Below are 11,316 nucleotides of genomic sequence, written 5' to 3' on the forward strand. Positions count from 1 at the left end.
GACATGTTTCTCTCACACAAATGAAATACCTCTAAATCAACATCATATTCAAAAAGCATTCATTGACATCTTTGAGCCAAATCCTGGTCTAGAGAAAACAACCTGATTCATCCATGACAGATATACACTCTAAAATTAACCAAGCTTTGGCCATGAGGAGCAGGTGGGAAGGCTTTTCCTTCACCTTAGATTTTTCCTGAAGTTTCTATCAATGGAATTTGGTTGTTATGGCCACACTAACTTCTCCAGCTGAAACGTCTTCCTCCCTCTAACTAAGGGACGTGACAGAGGAGAAAGTACACACTTGGGCTCTCTCCGCAGCTTCTCTACAATGGTTTTATAATCTTTCATCTAAAAAAAAAAAGAAAGAAAAGATGGAAGATAAATGATGTCCCTTTCTGACACCCTTCAGTTATTATCCTGGCAGCTGTCACCTGCAGATATTTCCATTACATTTGGGGTCAACTTTGAGATCATATCTGTGACTCACATCCACATGTTAGTGGTCTATCCCCAACACACTGGACTCAGGAAGCCTGGAGTCTTCCCTCAGGAATGTGTACCCCTTCCTCATGGTAGCACCCACACCTGTAGCAGCAGTAGAAACTTTGTCACCTTTTGCCTCTCTCTCCAAAGATTTAAAAAAATCTTTCATTTAGACACGCAATTCTGACTGCTGTCATCCACCTCACCACAGTTCTAACTCCTGTGCCCTCATCAGTCCTGTATTTTTAGACTCATGGAAAACATTCTTCTTTTTTGGTCCTTGTCTAATTCTTTCATTTTGTTTTATAAACGTGGATCATCCTAATTACACATTCAAATTGTTCCCATTTCTTTATACTACCACTTGCCATTTTATTTCTTTAAATTGACTCATTCATTTTCCTTAAATGAATTCAAAAGAGAAACAAGTGAATTTGGAGAAAATATTCCTAAGTTTAGAAAAGACCCTGGTGCTTGATAGGAAAAGCTGAACCCTGACTTAGAGAACAGAGCTTGAAAATACTTCCTAGAGCTGATGACCTCAGCTCATGGTCTAGATAAGAAAACAAATGGAAAATAAAAATGATGAAAGGTAGCAAGACTTGGAAGAGAAAATCTTGCTCTTCATTCATTCATTCATTCATTCATTCAGTATTTACTGAATACCTACTAGAATGCAGACTGGACCTAGACACTGGGAAACACCCCTGAACAAACCAAAAGTTGTGCTCTCGTGTACTTTACATTCTAGTGCAGACAAAAAAAAAAACAATAGACATGATAAGTAAGCAAATTATATAGCATGTTAACAAGGAAAAAAAAGTTCTGTGTTGAAAAAATGTAGAACAGAGTAAGGAACTATGGCTCAACAAATACATTCATTCTGGATAACAGGGCAGCTTGGACTAGACTCTTGAACTCTTCCTGCAGGAGGGATTGGATCTGAATCCAGCTTCTCGCAGTTCTTCCTCCCGTAAGGAAGGTCTACAACTCTCAAGGGTCCCAAAGTCTCCAGGTGCTGCGGAAGTGGCTTTGTTAGACGATTCCTGTGGAGCAGCTTTCTAGACCCACCTCCCTGTCATCCCAGAAATCTGCATATCCTCCAGTGACTCAGTTGTTTCCTTGCTTGTCCTACAAAGGAACAGAAACAGGGATGTGACAATCTGCCCTGAATTTCAAACCCAGACTGCATGTCCTGCAGAATGCTCTGGCCCTGCATGCCTCTCTCTGTACAAAATGAGGGCTTTGTGAAGCTATGCCTTCTATTCTTGGTGACCCCAGCTTTATAAGATTTCTGAACAAAGCTTACTCCTTATCTCATGCAATAGGATTGGTGGAATTTGTTCCAAACATGAGACCTGGCAACTACAAAAGGACTTTTTCTTGCATAACAAATCTTTATCTCTTCCCTTCATACAGTTTTGAGATTTAATGGACATAATCTTTATTATTTAAATTATAATATAGAATATAGAATTATTATGAAATGTTTCATAAATATAAGACTGTATTTTAAATATTTTAAATAAATATAAAAATTACTTTAAATGTCCATGGGGAAAAAAACTTTATCAGGTATTTTAACAGATAATGTAAGGAATTGGTAAAGCAGATTTTGAAGAAATTTAAAAAAAGGAAAAAGGGATAGTGAATTCGAAAAGTTAATAATTACAGGAAGTAGCTTCAAACTCATAGGTTTGAAGGAACAAAAGGAATAGGTTTGGGTTTTCAGGTCTTAGAAGCTTAGAGAAGGTGTTTCATGGAATAGGGACTGTGATCCCTTAGGAAGTTTGCTGTACATCATGGACTGGTTCCTGAGCATCTTGGAGGAGCACCCACACCAAGCTATCCAGACTTCTGCCAGGAAGGCAGTTCTCTTTCCTTAGTTCTTTTAATGTAACTTGTCTACTCAGACATATTTCCTTTTTCCTTTGTAGTTTCTTCTACTGTCAGATTTTAAATAACCTACCTCACTTGAAGCTTATATAAATATTCATAAGCTTTTCTACTAACATGTTTATAGTTTCATTTCTTCTCACCTTTCATTGTTATGTATCTAGAATTCTTTGTGGGGGTAGATCAAATTAGAGATATTACCTTGTTTTCACAAATGCAGAGTCAAGTTTTTCAAGTAACATATAATTGTTACTGATGCAAACTACCACCTTTACTGTGTTCTAATTTTATCAATATTTTAAAAATTGTGGTACAATACACATAACATTTACCATCTTAACCTTTTTTAAGTATGCAGTTCAGTGATATTAGTGTATTCATAATGTTGTACAATCACCACCACCATCCATCTCCATAACTCTTTCACCTTGTAAAACTGAAACTTAAAACCCATTCAACAATAACTCCTCATTTTCTCTCTCTTCCACTCCAGGTAACCATAATTCTAGTTTCTATCACTATTATTTTGACTACTCAAAATATATCATAAATGAAATCATAGTGTTTGTCTTTTAGTGATTGGCCTATTTCACTTAGCATAATGTCCTTAAGGTTCAGCAACTCTGTAGCATATGACAGACTTTCCTTCCTTTTTAAGGCTGAATAATATTCCACTGTATGTATGTGCCACATTTTGCTTATCCGTTCATCTGTCAATGTACACTTGGGTTGCTTCCACCTATTGTGAATAGTGCTGTTATAAACAGGTATGTACGAATATATCCTTGAAATTCTGTCAGTTCTTTAGGGTGTATACCCAGAAGTATAATTACTGGATGCTATTTTTAATTTTTTGAGAGACCACCAAGCTGTTTTCCATATCAGTTTACATTCCCACCAACAGTACACAAGAATTCCAATTTCTCTACACTAACATCTGTTATTTTCTGTTTTGTTCTTTTTTAAATAGCCATCTTAATCAGTGTGAGGTAGTATTTCATTGTAGTTTTGATTTGCATTTCCTTAATGACTAGTGATATTGAGCAACTTTTCTTGTGGTGATTGGTCATTTGTATATCACCTTTGGAGAAATGTTTATTCTAGTCCTTTGACCATTTAAAAAAATCTGATTGGTTTTGTTTTTGTTTTTGTTGACTGGTAGGAGTTATATATTCTGGATAAAATCCTTTATCAGACATACAATTTGCAAACAATTTCTCCCATTCTGTGGGTTACCTTTTTACTCTGTTTATTGTGTCTGTGTTTTTATTTACACTGCCAAATACAGCTCTTTTCAGGTTCCCAGATCTGATTCCAGCGTGTGCGTGTGTCGGGGGGTAGGGGATCTTCTCATGCACAACATCAAACAATTCTCAAATGCCAGCAGTGTATCTGAGATTTCAACTCAGCTCTGATGCTATCTGCCTGGGGAAAGCACCAGACTCCCAGGTTAAGGGCTCCACCTACAAGGCTGCTCTCCACCCCCAACTCAGATGCTAGTTGCAAGCAGTTACCTGTGCTTCTGATCAACCAGCTACAGATTGGAGATTCCAATGACCTCCTTCTTAGATTTGATTATAGAGTGGCTCACAGAGAAGTTTAATAAAGTATACAATAAAGGACAGAAGTCACCAGCCAGATGAAGAGATACATAAGGCAAGGTTCCAAATAAAAAAGCCTCTGTCCTTGTGGAGCTTGTGTACTGGCTCAGTGGCACATGGAAGCTTTCTGGTTTCCCAAGCATGGAATGACCAAATATGCATTTATTATGACTTATTATAACACAGTGTTCTTTGATGCCACTTTTAAATTATGATGTAGTTCAATTTATCAATTCTGTTTTTATTGTTGCATGTGTGTATTAGTTAGGGTTCTTCAGAGAAGGAAAACCAATGAATAGATAGATGGATATTTGATAAATAGATGATAGATATAGATAGATAGATATAGTTAGACAGATGATGATGATGATAGATAGATAGTAGATAGATAGATAGATAGATAGATAGATAGATAGATAGATAGATAGATACTTAAGAGGAGACTTATTATTAGGATTGGCTCACTTGGTTTTGAAGGTTGAGAAGTCCCACAACTATGCGTTGCAAGCTGGAGAACCAGGGAAGCCAGTGTTATGATTCAGTCCTAGTCCCAAGACCTGCAATACAGAAGGCCCCTGGTATAGGTCGCAGAGTCTAAAGTACTTAGACTCAGGAATTCCAATGTCAGAAGACAGGAAAATATGGACTTTCCAGCACAAGAGGAAAGAGTTTGCCCTTCCTTCACCATTTTTGCTCCATTTGTGTTCCCGGTGGAACTGATGATCCCCACCCAGTTGAGGGAGCTGGATCTCTTTGCTCAGTCTACTGAATCAAATACTAGTCTCTTCTGGAAACATTCTCACAGACATACCCAGAAATAAAGTTTTGCCAGCTATCTAGGCATCTCTTAGATCAGTAAGTTGACATATAAAATTAACCATTGCACTGTGCTTTGGTGTAGTATCTGAGAAATCATTGCCAGATCCAATGTCATGAAGGTTTTCCCCTATGTTCACTTTTAAGAGTTTTAGAGTGTTAGTTCTTAAGTTTAGACTTTGATCTATTTTGAGCTAACTTTTCAATACAGTTTTAGGTAAGGCTCCAACTTCACCTTATCAATATTTTTTAATCTCTTCTGGACTTCCTCTGTCTTTCTATGAATGTCTTTCTGCTCCAGTGCCATTTCCATGTTGTTTTAATTAGTATGGCTGACTACACACAGCACATATATATACGTATCAGAATCCCCTTGAGGACTTAGTAATACAGCGAATACTAGGTTTAGCCCTAGATTTTCTTATTCAGAAAGTCTGTAAGGAGCCTGAAAATTTACATTTCTAACAAGTTCCAAATGATGCTAAAAATGTATTTTATTCTCATCCTGCCACAGTCCTGCTCCCAACTTCACCTAAGTCATATCCTAACCAATGTTTTCTGAAATTTGAGGTTCCTACTGATTTATAGGTAGACAAGAGAAAGCGGGATTAAGACCCTATGTGTAGAAATGGTATTCTGACCCCTTCATCACAAAACATCTGGGCAAAAAAATTAAAAACAACAGAGAAACAGCTGCCTAGCTTGTTTTGTTTTGTTTTGTTTTTGGATTACAGACGTCCTGTATCTCTGAGACTGACAGCAGATGGTGGGAGAGATGACAAATGCCTGCTACCTTATTTCATGAAGAGATTCAATATGCATCATTTTCATAAGTACAATCCTAATACAATTCCATCAGTTGTGTACTTCCTGCTACTTTCCTCCTAGAAGGTGACATTGGGATGCCTGCTGGTCTTCATTCGTGAGGTTGCTATGGTTCCTTTGGCCCTCTCCATGAGTAATTTAATGAGAAATTAAGCGAGTAGACAGTAAGAGTTCAGGTTACATACCATTTTCAACAGGAAGTCTCATTCCAAGCCTGGCCCTTCTGTAACAAAAGACAGTTTCATCCTCACCTTCTAAATGATTGTTAGAAACAACCAAAACCTTGGCAAATAAAAATTTGTTCATCAGAGTCTTACTTATTTACTTTGGTAAATGTATAAGTATAGACAGAAATAGTCTGTTTTCACTGCAATACTTTTGATTGACTTAATCTTTTTTAAACATTCTTGTTAATCTCTGGTCAAACAGTTCTTAAAAACAAGAACCAGTAGTCTTTCCAGTACAAGGAGAAACTCAAAATTGAGAACACAGAGTTATATTTGTTTCACCCAGCCTGATATGAACTTGGGTACTTACCTCGGTACATTAGTCTTTCAAAACAAACTTGTTAATAAGCAATTCCCAGGTTTAGTGTTTAATAATCATAAAATGCTTCTTAGAGTAATTTAGACAAAAGACAATTTAGTTAATTATATGTTTCCTTTAAATCTTGAACTTCCTTTTCTTTTTTTTTTTTTTTTTTTTTTTTTATCCAAGGGTAGTTGACAACAGTATTGCATTACATTAGTTTCAGGTGTACAACACAGTGATTCAACATTTATATACATGATAATTCTAGGTACCAGCTATCACCATACCAAGTTGTTACAATATTTTGACTATATTCCTTATGCTATACATTACATCCCGGTTACTTATTTATTTTACAATTGGAAGTGTGTTTAAATATATATATATATATATATATATTTTGTGAGGGCATCTCTCATATTTATTGATCAAATAGTTGTTAACAACAATAAATTTCTGTATAGGGGGGTCAATACTCAATGTACAATCATTAATCCACCCCAAGCCTAATTTTCGTCAGTCTCCAATCTTCTGATGCATAACGAACAAATTCTTACATGGAGTACAAATTCTTACATAGTGAATAAGTTACATGGTGAACAGTGCAAGGGCAGTCATCACAGAAGCTTTCGGTTTTGTTCATGCATTATGAACTATACACAGTCAGTTCAAGTATGACTATTCATTTGATTTTTAAACTTGATTTATATGTGGATACCACATTTCTCTATTATTATTATTTTTAATAAAATGCTGAAGTGGTAGGTAGATACGAGATAAAGGTAGAAAACAGAGTTTAGTGTTGTAAGAGTGCAAATGTAGATGATCAGGTGTGTGCCTGTAGACTATGTGTTAATCCGAGCTAGACGAGGGCAATAAACATCCATGTATGCAGAAGATTTCTCTCAGAACATGAGGGGGGAGGTTCTAAGCCTCACCTCTGCTGCTCCCCATTTTCTCACCAGATGGCCCCCTGCGACTGTGCCTGTCTTAGGTTGTTCCTCCCTTGAGGAATCTAACCCGTCTCTGGCTAACCAGTCATCTTCCGGGGCCATACAGGGAAATGTTAAGTTGGTAAGTGAGAGAGAAGCCTTACTGTTTGAAAAGGTTAGCTTTTTACTTCTTTGCATATTTATGCCCTGTGGCTTCTATGCCCAGCATTTGTCTTGAGGTGTCTTTACCACTTGGAAGAATTATGATACTCGGTAAATTCGACATGTGGCACGAGTTCTATTTAAAGGTTGTGATTAGGTAGGAAGAAGAAAAGCTATAGAAGTAGCAGGCAGAAGAAAACCTGGGAAGATTGATTATTTCTTTGACATATCTTCTTGTAGAGTAACTTCAGCATGCATAGGTTTTAAACTACTAATTAAATTGTGCACAGACATTAACATAATAGGAATATAGTTACCTAACCAAAGCATACCTGTAATTACCAGCCATCTCCAGTGAAACCAAGAAAACCAGTTAGGCACCTTAGGCATTTGTGAAAACTTATCTATGATATGGTGGATATTGTCCGACTGAACTTAAACAGTCTGAGAGAATTCAAATAAACTAGAACAACCCATTCCTGGGGACTGTTCATATCCCGTATGTTCTTTTAACGATAAATAGTCTGTAGTTGTAAGATTTTGGAGCGCTACAATTTGCACTTCTCCTAATTCTTGGTTGAGTTCCAACAGTATAGATCCAGTCCAATTTTTGTTTTACTGTATGCACAGGCCAGCTTAGATATCTCCTTCCTCATTCCCATGGCATTGAACTTCCTTATCTTTACCAAGAAATGCAAAATTGGGGAAAGGAGGGATCTCTTTTTATAGTATAAGCATTTTAACCCAAACGTAATAAATTACTCTCTTTTGGGGCTTTTCTAGTAAGTGAAACATGACCTCAGAATGGTGACAGGAATAAAATTATTGGAAATTTACTTTTAAAATAAGTGTGATTGGCTTGCTTCTATTTTTTAAGCCAATCTTACAGTTTGTACAAAAATTAACTGAAACTGGTTTATAGATCTAAAGGTAACCTGCTGAACCATAAACTTCTAGAAGAAATTATAGAGGAAAACCTAGGTGAACTTGGGTTTGGCAATGAGTTTAGATAAAACACTAACCATGATCCATAAAAGAAAAAATTGGTTAGACTCTGTTAAAATTAAAAACTTCTGTTCTGCAAAGACATGTCTAAGAATATGAAAAGACAAGTGACATAAGGGAAAACATATTTGCAAAACACACAGCTGATAAACAACTTGCATCCAAAATATCCAAAATCTCTTAAAACCGAATGATAAGAAAATGAATAATTCAACTAAAAAATGGGCAAAAATTCTACACAGACACCCCATCAGAGAACATATAAGCATATGAAAAAATGCTCAACATTGTATTTATCAGGCAATTGAGAGTTAACACAAGAATGGGTGGCCATTTATATTGATTAGAATGGCTAAAATCTAAAAATCTGGTAAGACCTTTCTTGTCAAGGGTACATATAAATTCTTACTGAATGATTGGAGCCAAGATGGCGGCGTGAGTAGAGCAGCGGAAATCTCCTCCCAAAACCACATATATCTATGAAAATATAACAAAGACAACTCTTCCTAGACTAAAGACCAGAGAACACAGGACAACATCCAGACCACATCCACACCTGTGAGAACCCAGCGCCTCGTGAAGGGGGTAAGATACAAGCCCCGGCCCCACGGGACCTGAGCGCCCCTCCCCCCAGCTCTCGGCGGGAGAAGAGCAGGCAGAGCGGGAGGGAGATGGAGCCCAGGACTGCCGAACACCCAGCCCCAGCCATCCGGGCCAAAGCGCAGACACAGTGCGTGAGTGAGGGACCCTGGATACTAGGGTAACAGGGCAGCAAGAACAGTGAGCGGGTACTGGAGGCCTGGCGCCGGAGGACATAAGAAAAGCGAGCGACCATTTTTGTTTTTTCTGTTCTGTTTTGGAAAGCGCTTTTTGGAAGTCTTAAAGGGATAGGGACCCGAATACTAGGGAAACAGGGAAGCAAGACTGGTGAGCAGATGCCTGAGGCTGGCGCCAGAGAATAAAGAAAAACGAGAGGCCATTTTTTATTATTATTATTTTTTTAATTAAAAAATTTTTTTTTTTTTTGTGGTCGTTGTTTTGTTTTGGCGGGTGCTTTTTGGAAGTCTTAAAGGGCCAGGGTGGGACACTTAATCCAGAGGTAGAGAATCTGGGGATCTCTGGGCACCCTAATCCCCTGAACTGCAGGGAGCTCGGAGGCCCCTTACGGAGATAAATAGCCTCCCAGCAGCTCCCTCTCCAACGCGACTCCACCATTTTGAAGGAGTGGCCCGAGCCAGGCCACGCCCACAGCAACAGCAGAGATAAACTCCATAGCAGCAGGGCAGGAAGCAGAAGCCCTGTCTGTGCGCAGCGGCCCAGCATAAGCCACTAGAGGTCGCTGTTCTCCAAGGAGAGGAGGGCCACAAACAAACAAGAAGGGAAGTTCTTCCAGCCATCACTCCTCCCAGCTCTGTAAACTATTCCTAAAACCATGAAAAGGCAAAACTACAGGCAGACAAAGATCACAGAGACAACACCAGAGAAGGAGACAGACCTAACCAGCTTCCTGACAAAGAATTCAAAATAATAATCATAAACATGCTGACAGAGATGCAGAGAAATACGCAAGAGCTATGGGATGAAGTCCAGAGGGAGATCACAGATGCCAGAAAGGAGATTACAGAAATGAAACAAACTCTGGAAGGGTTTATAAGCAGAATGGACAGGATGCAAGAGGCCATTGATGGAATTGAAACCAGAGAACAGGAACGCATAGAAGCTGACATAGAGAGAGATAAAAGGATCTACAGGAATGAAACAATGTTAAGAGAACTGTGTGACCAATCCAAAAGGAACAATATCCGTATTATAGGGGTACCAGAAGAAGAAGAGAGAGGAAAAGGGATGGAAAGTATCTTAGAAGAAATAATTGCTGAAAACTTCCCAAAACTGGGGGAGGAAATAATCGAACAGACCACGGAAATACACAGAACCCCCAACAGAAAGGATCCAAGAAGGACAACACCAAGACACATAATAATTAAAATGGCAAAGATCAAGGACAAGGAAAGAGTTTTAAAAGCAGCTAGAGAGAAAAAGGTCACCTATAAAGGAAAACCCACCAGGCTAACATCAGACTTCTCGACAGAAACCCAACAGGCCAGAAGAGAATGGCATGATATATTAAATGCAATGAAACAGAAGGGCCTTGAACCAAGGACACTGTATCCAGCATGACTATCATTCAAATATGATTGTGGGATTAAACAATTCCCAGAAAAACAAAAGCTGAGGGAATTTGCTTCCCACAAACCACCTCTACAGGACATCTTACAGGGACTTCTCTAGATGGGAACACTCCTAGAAAGAGCACAGCACAAAACACCCAACATATGAAGAATTGAGGAGGAGGAATAAGAAGGGAGAGAAGAAAAGAATCTCCAGACAGTGTATAGAACAGCTCAATAAGCGAGCTAAGTTAGGCAGTAAGATACTAAAGAGGCTAACCTTGAACATTTGGTAATCACAAATTTAAAGCCTGCAATGGCAATAAGTACATATCTTTCAATAGTCACCCTAAATGTTAATAGATTGAATGCACCAATCAAAAGACACAGAGTAACAGAATGGATAAAAAAGTAAGACCCATCTATATGCTGCTTACAAGAAACTCACCTCAAACTCAAAGACATGTACAGATGAAAAGTCAAGGGATGGAAAAACATATTTCACGCAAACAACAGCGAAAAGAAAGCAGGGGTTGCAGTACTAATATCAGACAAAATAGACTTCAAAACAAAGAAAGTAACAAGAGATAAAGAAGGACACTACATAATGATAAAGGGCTCAGTCCAGCAAGAGGATATAACCATTCTAAATATATATGCACCCAATACAGGAGCACCAGCATATGTGAAACAAATACTAACAGAACTAAAGGGGGAAATAGACTGCAATGCATTCATTCTAGGAGAATTCAACACACCACTCACTCCAAAGGATAGATACACCGGGCAGAAAATAAGTAAGGACACGGAAGCACTGAACAACACAGTAGAGCAGATGGACCTAATAGACATCTATAGAACTCTACATCCAAAAGCAACAGAATATACATTCTT

General features: G+C 38.2%; 1 long non-coding RNA gene across 1 annotated transcript; it reads right to left on the reverse strand.

Moving 5' to 3' along the window:
• Positions 1–1,385: 1,385 nt before the first annotated feature.
• LOC130682553 (uncharacterized) lies at positions 1,386–5,941 on the reverse strand. Its single transcript, XR_008995770.1, has 3 exons — positions 5,810–5,941; positions 4,449–4,540; positions 1,386–1,617 (listed from the first exon to the last, which is right to left on the reverse strand). It is a non-coding gene; the product is annotated as an uncharacterized LOC130682553 (long non-coding RNA).
• Between the last annotated feature and the right edge of the window lie 5,375 nt (positions 5,942–11,316).

This window comes from Manis pentadactyla, chromosome 2, assembly GCF_030020395.1.
Source record: "Manis pentadactyla isolate mManPen7 chromosome 2, mManPen7.hap1, whole genome shotgun sequence".
NCBI classification, from domain to species: domain Eukaryota; kingdom Metazoa; phylum Chordata; class Mammalia; order Pholidota; family Manidae; genus Manis; species Manis pentadactyla.